We start from the raw sequence: 14870 nt of genomic DNA on the forward strand, positions 1-14870 counted from the left end.
TGAGATGGAGTCTCACTCTGTCACCCAGGATGGAGTGCAGTGGTGCAATCGCAGCTCACTGCAACCTCTGCCTCTTGGGTTCAGGCAATCCTCCTGCCTCAGCCTCTCAAGTATCTGAGACTACAGGCACCCACCACTGCACCCAGCTATTTTTTTTTTTTTTTTTTTTTGGTATTTTTAGTAGAGACAAGATCTCACCAAGCTGGCCAGGCTGGTCTCGAAATCCTGGCCTCAAGTGATCCTCCCGCTTTGCTCCCGCTTTGCTCCCGCTGCCATTATTATTGTCATGCCCAATTTGCTTAGGTTCTCTTAAATAGAAGAAGGTCACAATTACTATTAGCTCCTCCTATAGACCATGTAAGCTAGTCTATGGACCACTCCAAGGAAAAGAAGTACTGGGGCTTAGGACTTCAACATATGAATTCTGGGAAAGACACAGCTTAGTCCATTATAGGAAGTGACTGCTTAATGAGTATGAGTTCATTTCGGGTGAAGAAAATGTTCTGGAAATAGTAGTAATGGCTACATAACACTATAAACGTGCCAAATGCCACTTAGTCGTACACTTAAACCAGTTAAAATGGTAAATTGTATGTTGTGTGTATTTTATTAAAATAAAAAAGTCATCACCTAGTCATGTTGATTTGATCTTGGGAAATGCTTCCAATCAGAATACATCTTGCCATCTCTACCATTCTAGTCCAAGCCACCATTACTTCCTGCATGATATATGTCAATAATTTTTAACTACATTTTTGTGTCCATCTTTGCTCTGCTTCAATCTTTACTCTGCCCTAAAGGCAGATTTTTTTGTTTATTCAATTGTGTTACTCCCTGATTAAAAATTTTCAGTGGTTTCTCATTTTATTTAAAATCAAATACAAAATTTCTGGTTGTAACTACAGGTTCATTATGCTCAGGTATTGGCCTATATATCAGCCATATTTCTTTTCCACTGATTAATTTGCTTTAGTTTCAATCTGTTATCTTTTAATTTTTGAGCAATCCAAGATCATTCTCATCTCCAGGCTTTTGCATATGCTATTCTCTTCACCCCAACTATCCTGCCTTCACTTTTTACCTACCTAATATCTATCATCATTCTTAACTTAAATGTCACTTTTCAAAGAGATTTTCTGTGATTTCTTCATCTAAATTATTCTCTTTCATAGCATCCAAATTCTTTCTTCTGAATACATAGAACAACAAAAATATTAACCACTAACTTATATTTATCTGTTTATAATGTTTGTCTCTTCCACCATATTGTAAGCCCTATGATGGTAGCAACCATGTTTATTTGGTTCATGGCTATATCCACAGCATATAGTGCCGCATGCACTACATAGTAGGCACTCAAAAATATTATTTGAATGAATAAATAAATGAAGAAAATGGTAGAGTTAGACTAAAGGATTTCAAAAGCTCTATCCACCTAGAGATTATGCAGTTTGTAATTAAATTACCTTATTTTCCTTAATTTTAATGATTGCTTAAAAGCTTACAAGTACTGACAATATCCCATAAGTAATCTCATAGTGCTCTAGTGTGCCTCTTAAAATCTTCCAGTTAAGCAGACACTGTGGACCAACTCCTACTGAAATTGGAGTTTTACTCAATGAAGAAATAAGTGGATATTAATAATAACGAAATGCAATCTATAGTAGATTTAATCAATAAAATGAGAAGTTAGCCTTTGTTTTCTTTAGTAAGTGTATTAAGGAATAAAGAAAAGACTGAAGCAAATGAAGCAAGAAAAAAGATATAACTAAGGATGGAATTGAAGAAATTTTGACAGATGGTAAAAATAACTTGCCAAAAATAATAATAAAAAACAAATTCAGGATTATCTAAGAAGGTATAAATTACTTTAAATGACTCAGAAAGAGGTAAAAGTGGAATATATAAATAACCGTATTGAAGGTCTATTCTTATAAACGACATCAGCTCAAAATGATTTATAAGCCAGTTCTATTCAACCTTTAAGGAACAGATAATTACTCTGTTAAACTTTCCAAAGCATTAAAAGTGTTGAAAAACTTTAAAATTAATTCAATTGAGCTGCATAATCCTGTTAAAAAACAAAATAAAAGAAAAAAAAGAGGAAACTATAGTTCAATATCATTTATAAACATAATTACAAATAAGTTAAATATTTACAAGTTAAAATTAGCATTTTTTTCAGACAATAATGTAAATGATCAAACAAATTTTATTCTAGAAGTGTAAGAATGATGTAGCATTGGGAAATTTATTAATATAATTTACTAAATTAACAAATTACAGACCATTATACAATTACACTATTACAAAATGGTATTAGTCATGAATCAATCCATTCCTTTTAAAAATTGTATTGTTTTAAATTGCCAAATAATCATTGTACATATTCATGGGGTACATAGTGATATTTTGATACATGTAATGTATAGTGATCAGATCAGGGTAAATTAGTCTATCCATCATCTCAAACATTTATTTCTTTGTAATTTCTCATTTATTATGATTAAACACTTATCATTTTCTCCCTCTACCCTTCTCAGTCTCTGGTATCCTCTATTCTACTCTTTACTTCTATGATATCAACTTTTTAAGCTTCCATATATGAGTGAGAACATGCAATGTTTAACTTTCGTTTGCTGGTTTATTTCACTTAACATGATGTATCTCAGTTCCATCCATGCTGTTGCAAGTGACAGAATTTCATTCTTTTTTATGTCTGAATAGTATTCCATTGTGTATATATATATCACATTTTATTTATCCATTCACCTGTTGTTGGACACTTAGGTTGATTCCATATCTTGGATATTGTGAATATGACTGTGATAAACATGGGCTGCAGATGTTTCTTCAATTTAATGACTTCCTTTGCTTTGGATAAATTACCAACAATGGGGTTGCTGGATCATATGGTAGTCCCAATTGTAGTTTCTTGAGGAACCTTCATACTGGTCCTTATAGTGGCTGCACTAGCTTATATTCCCACCAACAGTATAGAAGAATTCTCTTTCCTTTGCATCCTTGCCAGCATTTGATATTTTTTGTTTTTCTGATAATAGCCATCCTAAGTGGGGTGAGATGGTACCTCATTGTGGTTTTGATTTGCGTTTCTCTGATGATTAGTGATCTTGAACATTTTTTCGTGGATTTGAGCCCATTTATATGTCTTCTTTTGAGAAATGTCTCTTCAGATTTTTTGCCCATTTTTTTTTTCTTTTGAGATGTTTGAGTTCTTTGCATATTCTGGATATTAATCCCCTGTCAGATAAGTAGTTTACTCCCAGTCTATAGGTTATTGTTTCACTCTGGTGATTGTTTCTTTTGTTGTTCAGAAGCTTTTTAGTTTGATATAATCCCATTTGTTTATTTTTGCTTTTGTGGCTTGTGCTTTTAAGGTCTTATTCATAAAAGCTTTTCCCAGACCAGTATCTTGAAGCATTTACCCTATTTTTTTCTAATAGTTTTTTTCTAATCATTTTGGGTCTTATATTGTATCTTTGATCCATTTTGAGTTGATTTTTGTATAGGGGAGAGGCAGGGGGGTTCTAAATTCATTCTAGTTTTAGTCATTTATGCCAGTACCATGCTGTTTTGGTTACTACAGCTTTGTAGTATATTTTAAGATCTAGGTGTGGAATACCTCCAGCTTTGTTCTTTTTGCTCAAGATTGCTTTTTCTATTCAGGGTCTTTTATGGTTTCGTAAAAATTTTAGGATTTTTTTCTATGTCTGTGAAGAATGTCATTGGTATTTTGATAGGGATTACATTGAATCTGCAGATTGCTTCAGATAGTATTGTCATTTTAACAATATTAATTCTCCCAGTTAATGAGCATGGGATGTCTTTCTATTTGTTTGTGTACTCTCCCATTTCTTTGATGTGTGTTTTGTAGTTTTTCTTTTAGAGATTTTTCACTTCCTTGATTAAATTTATTCCCAGGTATTTTGTTTGTTTTTTCGTAGCTATTGTAAATGAGATTACCTTCTTGATTTCTTTTTCAGTTACCTTATTATTCGTGTATGGAAACACTACTGATTTTTGTACATTAATCCTGTATCCTGCAACTTTACTGAATTTGTTTATTTACCCATTCTAATAAGTTTTGTAGAATATTTAAGTTTTTCTATATGTAAGATCATGTCATCTGCAAACAGGAATAATTTGACTTTCTCTTTTCCAATTTGGATGCCCTTTATTTCTTTCTCTTGACTAACTGTTCTGGCTAGGACTTCCTCAACATCATTTTTAATAAAGTCAAGCTAAAAATAAGTGAGTTCTTCCTTAATTTAATAAAAGGAAAAGGAAAAACTTAGCAAATAGCAAACATAATAGGGGAACATTAGTGTATTTTAATTAAAGTCTTGATCAAAATAAGGGTGCCTAATTCTATCATGACAACTGGAATGGGAGTTCTAACCAATGCAATGAGGTAAAAAGAAAAATAAGTTAGAAATATAGACCAACAAACTAACACTTTTACTATTTGCATACAATAGAATTGTCTGAGAGAAGGAATGGAACAATATTTAGTAAAACAGGTTGATACAATGTCAAAATACAAAACTCAATCTCTTTTCTATTGACAATAAAATCTTAATTAGAAAAAATGAAAGAGAAAATAATCCAACTAAATAGCAATAAAATTATTAAATATATCCATGAATAAACAGCAGAATGTGTAAGATTTTTATAGGGGATATTACGTAATTTTATTGATGTACATATAATAAAGCCTGAATAAAAGCTTTAAGATATGAAAACTCAATAAAGGTGTTAATTAAACCTAAATAAATGTACAAATTAAAGGAAATCCTAATTAAAATCCCAGTATTTTTTAAAAATGAAAGTTATGAGTTTCTTTTAAAATTCTTTTGAACAAAAAAATGCAAGAATATCCTAAAAAAAATTAAGCAAGATAAACAATGGGAGCGTAAGTTGGGAAGTTTTGTTTTATACTTCTTTTTTGTTTTTTTTTTTGAGACAGAGTCTCACTCTGTCGCCCAGGCTAGAGTGCAGTGGTGCGATCTTGGCTCACTGCAAGCTCCACCTCCCCGGTTCACGCCATTCTCCTGCCTCAGCCTCCCGAGTAGCTGGGACTACAGGCACCTGCCACCATGCCCAGCTAATTTTTTGTATTTTTAGAAGAGACAGTGTTTCACCGTGTTAGCCTGGATGGTCTCGATCTCCTGACCTCGTGATCCGCCCGCCTTGGCCTCCCAAAGTGCTGGGATTACAGGCTTGAGCCACCGTGCTGGCACTGTTTTATGCTTCTTAAAAAAGACAGAATTGTGCTCTTTATTGGAGGGAAGTATTATTGGGGCAAATATTACAAGAAAACTAGGTTTAGTTTTGGAAGCTGATGTTGTCTTCCTTTAGCTGGGTGAGTAATTGCTTTGCAAATCTCAGTCAGGTTCTAAGACCAAGATTTGTAGAAAAAAAAAAAATAGAAAACTTCACCTTGGCCCTAGACCAAACTCATTCTCTTATACAATATACTGGAAGTTCTATATTTTGAGGGGATTACTGGACACTACTCAGCCAGTATAAAGCTGATGCTGCACATTTTTATCCTTATCAGACTCTAAGTGTTTATTATTAATTTTTGAGGAATCCAGAAAGGAAGATGGTGAGTAATCAACACTCCCATAAGGAAGCTGTTTGTGAAATCTCAAAACAAACCAAAAAGCAAAAAGATACCTGTTAATGACAAATACAAGTTTAAAATTGTACTTCAATTTAATTTCCAATATTTGAATTTCAAATTTAAATTCAAGTTTAAATATTTCAATCCTAAATTTGAATTTAATTTGAATTTTAAAATAATGGGAAGATGGTGTGGTAAGGTAATTTGCTCTCCATTTGTTTTAAAAAATTTTATCTCTACCTCACATAATGTCCAGATGATTATACAATCACAAAAAACTACTGACATTAAAGAAAAGCGAAGGGATTATTTTGACAATGTGGAATGGAGGGAACCTATAAAAGCCAACAAACCTATAAAACCCAAAAGCCATTAAAAATGAATGAATTTCTCTAAATAAAAATTAAGAATTTCTGCACAAGGAAAGATCCATCAACAAAGTTAAAAAGCAAGCAACAGACTGGGAGAAACTATTTGCCACAAACACAACAGAAAAAGTTAAGTCCTTTATTGCAGCAGTCCCCAACCTTTTTGACAGCAGATACCAGTTTTGTGAAAGGCAATTTTGTCACGGACAGGGTCGAGGATGTTTTCGGGATGATTCAAGCACATTACACTCATTGTTCACTTTATTTCCATTATTATTACATTGTAATATATACTGAAATAATTATACAACTCATCATAATGTAGAATCAGTGGGAGCCATGAGCTTGTTTTTCTGCAACTAGATGGTCTCATCTGGGTCGGATGGGAGACAGTGACAGATCATCAGCCATTAGATTCTCATAAAGAGTGTGCAACCTACATCCCTCACATGTGCTGTTCACAATAGGGTTTCATACTCCTATGAGAATCTAAAGCCACTGCTGATCTTGAAGGAGGCGGAGGTCAGGTGGTAATGCAAGTGATAGGGAGTGGCTGTATATACAGATGAAGCTTTTCTCGCTCACCCATCACTCACCTCCTGCTGTGTGGCCTGGTTCCTAACAGGCCACGTACAGGTACCCGTCCATAGCCTGGGGGTTAGGAACCCCTACTCTAGGGGTTTCTATGGTTAAATAAGGAAAAACAAATAACCTAATACAAAAAATGAGCCAAAGTTATACATATGAAATTCTTCAAAAAAATATAAATGACTAGCATACATTTCAAAATGTGCTTAAGTTCATTAGTACTGAGGTGAATTCAAATCAAAGTAGAAATGAGCTATCTTTCTCCATCAGTTTAGCAAAACTTGAAGAGATAATGGCCAATGCTGACAGGTATGCAAACTGGTGCTCTCATGAAGTATTCATCAGTATTTAACCTGGCTCTACATTTCTGAAGTCAATTTGACATTATCTTTCAAACTGAAGATTTATATATTATTTGACCAGAAAATCCACATTTAATATCCTTATTTTCTTCCACAATGAAAGCTTTCTTAGATACTGCCCTTGAGCATGTGAGATCACAACTCACATTCACGCTCAGTCCAATCAAGAATGTTCCAAGGCTCCTCCTCACATGTTCAGCTAAAGTTTCCCAATCATATTACCAGGCAGCTGGGGGAGCAAGGGCTTCCAGTCTCAGCCCCATGGCATCACAATATTGGTATCCCTCCCCTATAACAATTTAGGCAAAAGGTCAAGAACTCAAAATAGAAATGAAGTGGGGAGAGCAGGAGTATATATGTGAATGGTGGGTTTTGGAGCAAACTACAGAGCATGTGCCTTGGCCAAAGAAATCTATATTTATAAAAGAAATATTATTTTTAAATGTTGGTTCATTACTTTAAAACAAAGGAAATGAAATTTATGGAGAGCAAAGGAAACATAATTTGGTTCATGGGCAATTTCTTGATACCTCCCGATCAAGCCTTGCCACCAGTCCAGTATTACCTTCATTCGTGGTTAGCTTCCCCTAACTGTTCCTGCAGTCTTGACCAGCCCACACACCTTATATAGGACCATTGCAATCTATTGTAGGCTCTAAAGACATTGAATATCTAAAAGCAAACTGCCTCATTATGGTTTCTTTTCCTAGATGGCTCCTTGACTCCTCTGCAGATGTACAAACCTCTTCCCTAGTGTCAAGTCTGCATGCCAAGGGAATGGGGGTGATGGTGAACAGTATTAAGCTATTAAAGCTCCAAGCACTCTTCCTTTTGACAAACGTGCCCACTTACCTTTTCATTACAAAGTCACTTAAGTGACTTTTCCCAGAACACTGTAAATTTGCTACAACTTCACTTCTCTCTTTCTCTAGAAAGAGATGCATCTGATAAGTCCTGCACTGGAAAAAATTAAAGTTCTGTGTTCTAATACCCCAGTCACATGAAGACTAGTAGGAAAGCTATATATTTCAAGAAATGCGGACAAATGCCAAATAGAAAATGTGTTCTGCCTTCTTACAGAGAAAGGGTTAAGGAACCACACCTCCAACTTAAAGGCCAAGGTTACTTTATTCAGTAGTTAGGAGAGGAGGCACTGTTTTCATAGAGTAATGAGCCAGTTTTTCTGCCCCACAGAATTCTAATGCTGTCAAGTATGGTAAGACAGATGATCCTATGTAAAATGATATTTTACAAAGCCAAACAGATATAACTCAGTAACTGTGCATCTAATTGACTTAATTGCCTCATTTATCACATGACTTAAGTGAGCTGATGTTTTCTACTCTGCTTCACCCATGTAATTCTTGAAATATAAGAGCCGAGACATGGTGCCAGGCATGAGCGAGAAATCCTCTCTCCTGAGAAAAGATATCACTGGAATGATGTTGGCTTTGGATTCCAGTTTATTGAAAAATCAATGTCCATTTGTGCGACCAACACATATGGCTTTCTTCCAGGCTGATGATGGCTTTGGGAGGCTGGCTATCACCTAATGAAGTCAGATCAGCTTACCCGGCACCTGAATTGCAGTTGGCAAAGTGACTTTGTCATTAAAACCCAGTTTATCATTCCTGTTGGTATTTTTCTTCCCATTTCACCCCCTCCTCTCCATTTCTCCAGAAGCCACAGTATTTTCTCTTACGCAGATAACAGATCAGTGGCTCCAATTTTTAACATTTCAAAGGGACTCGTGTGATGTTTGGTGCTCAAAGGATAACTTTTTTATATGTCTGTGTCTTTTATGGGTTAGAGAAGTACATACATACATATATATACATACGTACGTGTATATACACACATATATATACACTCAAGACTGAGTAGGACTACACACACATATGTATGTAGTCCTACTCAGTCTTGAGTCAAAATAGATGATTTTAAAAGTCAGAGCCAGGTTTGTAACAGGCTTAATTGAAATTCATCAGTTTAGCTGTCTTGAGTGAATCAGCAAGGCTAACTTTGTCTAATGTGTTCGTCCATACATTTCCATAAACAGAATCCAGCTCACATTTTACATATGGCTTTAAAAAATGTATCACTAAAGTGATACCATTTTCCCATTATTAAATGGAGTGGCGATCTAAATTACAATACTGTTTTTTTTTTTTTTTTAAATCCCCCAGTGTTCTTTTCCCCTGGAGAATGCCATCAGAGTGATAGTCATTGGCAACAGAAGCTCTGGCAAGGCAGGTTTTTTTTTTTTTTTTTTCTCTCCCTGAAATCTGCCAAGAGTAACAAATAATTCTGTTAGAAAGTGCCAGCTCAGCCATGAAGCATGGTTGCTGGGTTCATATTTGGTTCCATCATGTGAAGACTTCTTTTTGCAAGGATAGCAGGAGCTCACAAAGTCAATGAGAGGATAGAGAACCAGGCATGGAGGCTGGGTTAAACCAAGGCACTTCTATGCCAGGAGGGAAGAATCCAAAATCTTTTAGTCCAAACAGACTGGTCTAGAGCTACTGCTTTATAAAGGACACGAAGGCTGCTGCTGCTGCTGCTGCTGCTATGAAAGAATCTAAACGGTTTCTTTTGTCTCTGTTTCTTGCTAAAGAGTCACAGTCCCATGTTGGTTGGGCCTGGGACACTTGCTTCCCTTCTGGCTGATGGTGCTCCAAAGAGAAAGGATGTGATCTCTGGTTTCTTCCCACAAGGAAAAGGTAGTTGTTGGGAACCTGCCCCGTATGATGAAAGTCATCTGCAGTCAGAGGAGCAGCACCTAAACTGGGAGATTGTGAAAGAAAACTGCCAGTGTGTTTCTGAAGGGTTCAACATGTGCCTGAGGTGCCCAGAACATGTGGTCAAAAGAAGGAACTGAAAGCAACAATGAGTATGTGGTCATTTGTGTTCAGCATTCCCATAGAGTTGAAAACTAAAACAAAGATCTAAAGTTTGCAATGACTTCAGCAGATCTGAACTGATAAGTATTATAAACTGGAAATGTTCATGGGCAATTTGAAGGATTCAAGCTCCCTGCAATCTTGATGAGTGAAAGAATGAAATCTACTGAGAGTGATGCAATAATAAAAAATGCAAAATAGTTTCTTAGGAAGCATAATAAACAGGCAACCAATGGATAGGGAAATAATCTAGTTGGGAAGTAAAGTCTATTGTAAAAATCTCAAGGTTAGGAGGAAATATAGACAGGACATAAATTCACAGTGTTCTACAGTTGTAGTAAGGCATATCACCAAATGGATATAGGAGACATATACATCATTCTAATATATATATGGAGATTGCTCTTTTTACATAGTACTTTATCACACAATTAATTTGTTTTTCCCATGCAGTCCTTGTTTATAGCAATATGTTGATTCTGGGCAACAGATTTTTTTTTTTAAACTCTCAAGTGGGAGAAATAAGAGAGAGAGAGAGGAATATACATTGAGTGAATGTTCAAATAATGTTCCAGGCATTTTTTCATGTCTTATAGTTTAATTCTTACAAAAGACCTCACATATAGCTGTGAGCTGCTCACATTCCAGATAATAAAGCTGAGATTCAGAGAAGTGTATGAGGTTTGTCTAATGTCACATAAAGCAGAAACCGATTTTTGTGGATGTGTATGTAAAGAGTTGCATGAAGTCATAGTCAGGATCACACTATCTGCTGCCCAGTCTGACTTCTGGCTCATCACTTCAGTAAAACAACACTAGCAAAGGTTAACAGAAATTTCCAGGTGATGAAATTCAGTGGATATTTTTCAGTCCTCATCTAACTTCAGGCTCAGAAGCATCTCACTCATGATACAATTTTCTCCTTCTTGAAACCTGTCTTCTACAGGGTGTCACATGTGAGTGGTTATCTTTTTCCTTCACCAGCCAGTCCTATTTTGTTCTCTTTCCAGTGTTAACCACCCTTACTGGCATTCCTCTCTTCTTATTCTTTTTGCTATTTCTAGATGATCTTATACAGGCCCACATTTAATAACCAATGAGAAGCAGATATCTTCATGAATGCATTCTAGACCAGACCTGCAACTTTTAAGTCCAGTCTAATCTACAAAATGACCTATATGATACCACTTTTCGGAATATCAATAGTACTCTGAAATTAAAATGTTAAAACTGAGCTTATAATTTGCCCCATCCTGCAAAAAAACTCCAATCAATCAACAAAAACAAACAAATAAATAAATGCATGCTTGATCTTTTCCAGCATCTTCTGTCACAATGAATGGTACCACCATGAATCACATTTGCAATTTTATACTTATTTGCATGATAATTGCCTGTTAGTCAAAATGTTAATATTGCATCTCCAATCTGCTGCAGCACTATTCAAAACAGTGGGAAAATACCTGTGAACTAGACAGGCAGTAATCCTATTGTCAAGGATTATACAATCTAGGAAGGGAACACAGTAAAAAATGAAGAGGGCAAATGCAGTAGAGTGTGGCAGAGAGGGCTGCTTTAGCTAGGAAGTTACCAAATAATTTGAGACTTGGATGATGAAATGAGGCAGCCACACGACTTTGTGAAGGAAGAATCTTCCAAGGAGGAGGAGCAGCAATTGTAAAGGTGCTGAGATGAAGATAAGTTGTATTTGTCATAGAAGGTACACATAAGCCAGTGTGCCTGGAGTATTATATAAGAGGATAGTGAAGGGAGATAGGGTCAGAAAATTCTGTAAGACAAGGACATTCACATCAGATCTTTGGAGTAAGAAAGAAGTAAAATAACAACAAAAAAGAAAGCTGAGTTAGCAGTTGAAGGAAAAGTTACATTTACTTTAAAAAGTTAAACCATGGAAGAGTTTCAGATAATGGAAGTGGCCTGGCATACACTCAATCTGTGTATCTACTTTATACTGTCCCCTTTTCAAGGATAATTGGAGGCAAGACATGGAGGCCCTTTAACTGATGTCTCTAAAGTCACTCCATGATGAAAGGGCAAAAACGGATGAGTTCAGAAAATTGTGAGAAGACTGGAAATGTCAGCTAATACATTCCTTGTATACAAAAGATTGAGCATAGAAATTCTATTGGTATCTAATTGTTGGCATGTGCAAGCTAAGTGTTACCAAATGCCTTCCTAAATAGGTACGGGGTGGTGTGGAAAGAAACGTTTCTCTGTTGACTAAATGGTGAAAGCAGCAACCTATTAACAGAATTATCCTCAGAGGCTGAATGCTAATTGATTTTATGTGCATGTCAGGAAGTCAATCAATGGCAGGCTTGCAGCAAAATAGCAGAGTAAAGAATAATATATGAAGCAGATTCCAGTTAAATATGGAAAGCATCTAATCTTATCTCTGGAAATGTCTACTTTAATGACCATGTAGCTGTTCTTTTTGCCAGTTTGGCATCTATAAACTTCAGCAAATTCTCCTCGATTTCATTCTGAACATTTATAGATGCACATATATTTTTTCAAAAGGAAACCAACATTGTAACATCATAACCTTTAAACATTTTATTTGTATAAATTTATGAGGTACAAGTGCAATTTTGTTACATGCATAGAACGTATAGTGGTGAAGTCAGGGCTTTTAGCTTACCCATCACCTGAACAATATACATTGCACTCATCAAGTAATTAAAGTGAAACTTGTGTCATGTGAAATTAACCATTTTAAAGTGTACAATCAATGGCATTTAGTACATTCACAATGTTGTGCAACCATTACCTCTATCTAGTTCCAAAATGTGTAAACAACCCAATATCTATCAATAGATGAATAAACAAGTGTGATATGCCTGTAAAGTTGAATAGTATTCAGCCATAAAAAGATATGATACTGATAGATGCTGTGACATAGTACTGATACATGCTGCAATGTGGACAAACATTGAAAACATGCTAAGTGAAAAAAACCCCAGATACAAAAGGTCACATATTGTATAATTTCATTTATATGAAATATCCATAATAGGTAAATCCATAGAAACTTCGTAAGTTTTTATATGAAGAATGATGCTGAATTCTCCTTTAAGAACTGTGAACTTTTGTGAATGTAGGAGCTGCACCTTATTCATCTGTCTCCTCAGCTCTCAGTATACAGTTTCTGACACATAAAGAGAAGGCTTGCTGTATTGCCAAGGTTCTTATCAGAGAAGTGGAACCAACAAGATACATGCATACATACATACACATATACCTATATGCACACACATATACATGAATGTTTATAGAGATTTATTATAAGGATTTGACCTTACACAGCTATGGAAGAGGAGAAACAGTGTATGTGAAGTTTAGTTCCTGAACTTGGTGCTGGAACATGATGCCCACAGGCAGGTGGCTGGGAAGAGAACATAGTTGTGGAGTGGGTGAAGCAAAGACAAATTGGAAGCAGAATTTGAGCTGGAGCCCTCAAAAATGAACTGGAACCCATAAGCATTCCCCTTCGCCTTCAAGTTTCCAACTTTCATGATGAGAGTTTTCTGCAGGAATAGCTGGTGCCCCTTTGTCAGGAAGCTAACCACACGCTGGGCCAGGAGTCAGAGAAGATGCAGCAGGATCTGGAGGAGTTGGGGGCCTGGCTGCTCCACCCTCCAGCCAGGAAGCCAAGAGGTCAGCACCAACTGGCACGAGCTGCAACAGCAACAGTGCTTTGTGCCGCGCCAATCTTCTCAGTACCAGAAGTAGATAGCTGGGATTTTACTTCTGCTTCTTCATCTGGGCTTGAACTGATCACATGAAGAAAAAAAGGTGGATGTGGGAAACGCAATTCCAGTTTAGCTAAATTAATGCAATGCAAATTTCGAACACCAAGGAGATTCATAGAAGAAGTTAGGAAGGAGGTGCAAGAAGCAGCATTTTGGCAAGCACTTGAGTACTTACCTTGCCTATAGAGTGTGTGAGAAGTATTTTGCAAGGAGCTTATATAGACCAGAAAATGGATTGGGCATTTTACCAGCATTCTTATTTCATTATATCTTCACAATGACTCTATGTCATAGTTACAATTTTTATTACCGTAACAAAAATGAAGCAGGGAGGCACAATATGCAGGTAAGTCGTGATCCACACCTAGCCGAGGTAGCAAGTAGCCGAGCCAGGAAACTGAATTTAGATCTAGCCCATTACAAAGCTCACGCCCTATCCACTGTAGCACACTACACCCCACCTTGATCTTCTCCCAATTTGTGTATAGTGAAGTTTTCTGCTTCTCTTGTTTCCATCTTCCTCCCTTTCTAAGGAACTAAAAAAAGGGGGAAGGGGCAGCATAGGCCTACTTTTCTTCCCATGTAACTGATACATAGATGACCCAGCTATGAAATTTGTACTTTTTCAGTGATGCCCATCAGAGAGGGTAGGAAGCTCAGCATCAGAAAATGGGGTCTTCTCTTTTTTCTCTCTTAGGAGTGAATTATTCTCTTCCTTCTGGTGCCTGTGCTCTGCCCTCTGCTGTTAAATCCACTTTTATCACCTACTCCCAATAATCTACCCTGAAGCTATGGACAAGTCAAATTCTGAGACATAATTTATTCACTTGTTTGTTGAATCTCAAAAATTTCCATCAAAAAGTATGCCATTTTCCAATGACAAAATGCTTGACAGTATCACAAAACGGCTTCATATATAACATATAGCCAAGGATGTAGATCAATAAATTGTATACATTATTTGCCTAAGATGAGGCATTAAAGTGGTAATAGCTAATATTTTCCAGCACTTACTATGCAAATGGTTCTGAGACAAAAGTTTTATATGAATTATTTTCTTAATCTAAATGAATACCTAACGGAAGAGGTAATTATACATTGCTATATTGCAAATGAAAAACCTGAGGCTTAGAGAAGTTAAAAAACATGTTCAAAGGGTAGTGAGCTAATCAGATCTGTTTGATCTCAAAGCACTTGGTCTGCATGTTCATGAGATGCCATTTGAAACTCAT

Source organism: Pongo pygmaeus, chromosome 7, assembly GCF_028885625.2.
Source record: "Pongo pygmaeus isolate AG05252 chromosome 7, NHGRI_mPonPyg2-v2.0_pri, whole genome shotgun sequence".
NCBI classification, from domain to species: domain Eukaryota; kingdom Metazoa; phylum Chordata; class Mammalia; order Primates; family Hominidae; genus Pongo; species Pongo pygmaeus.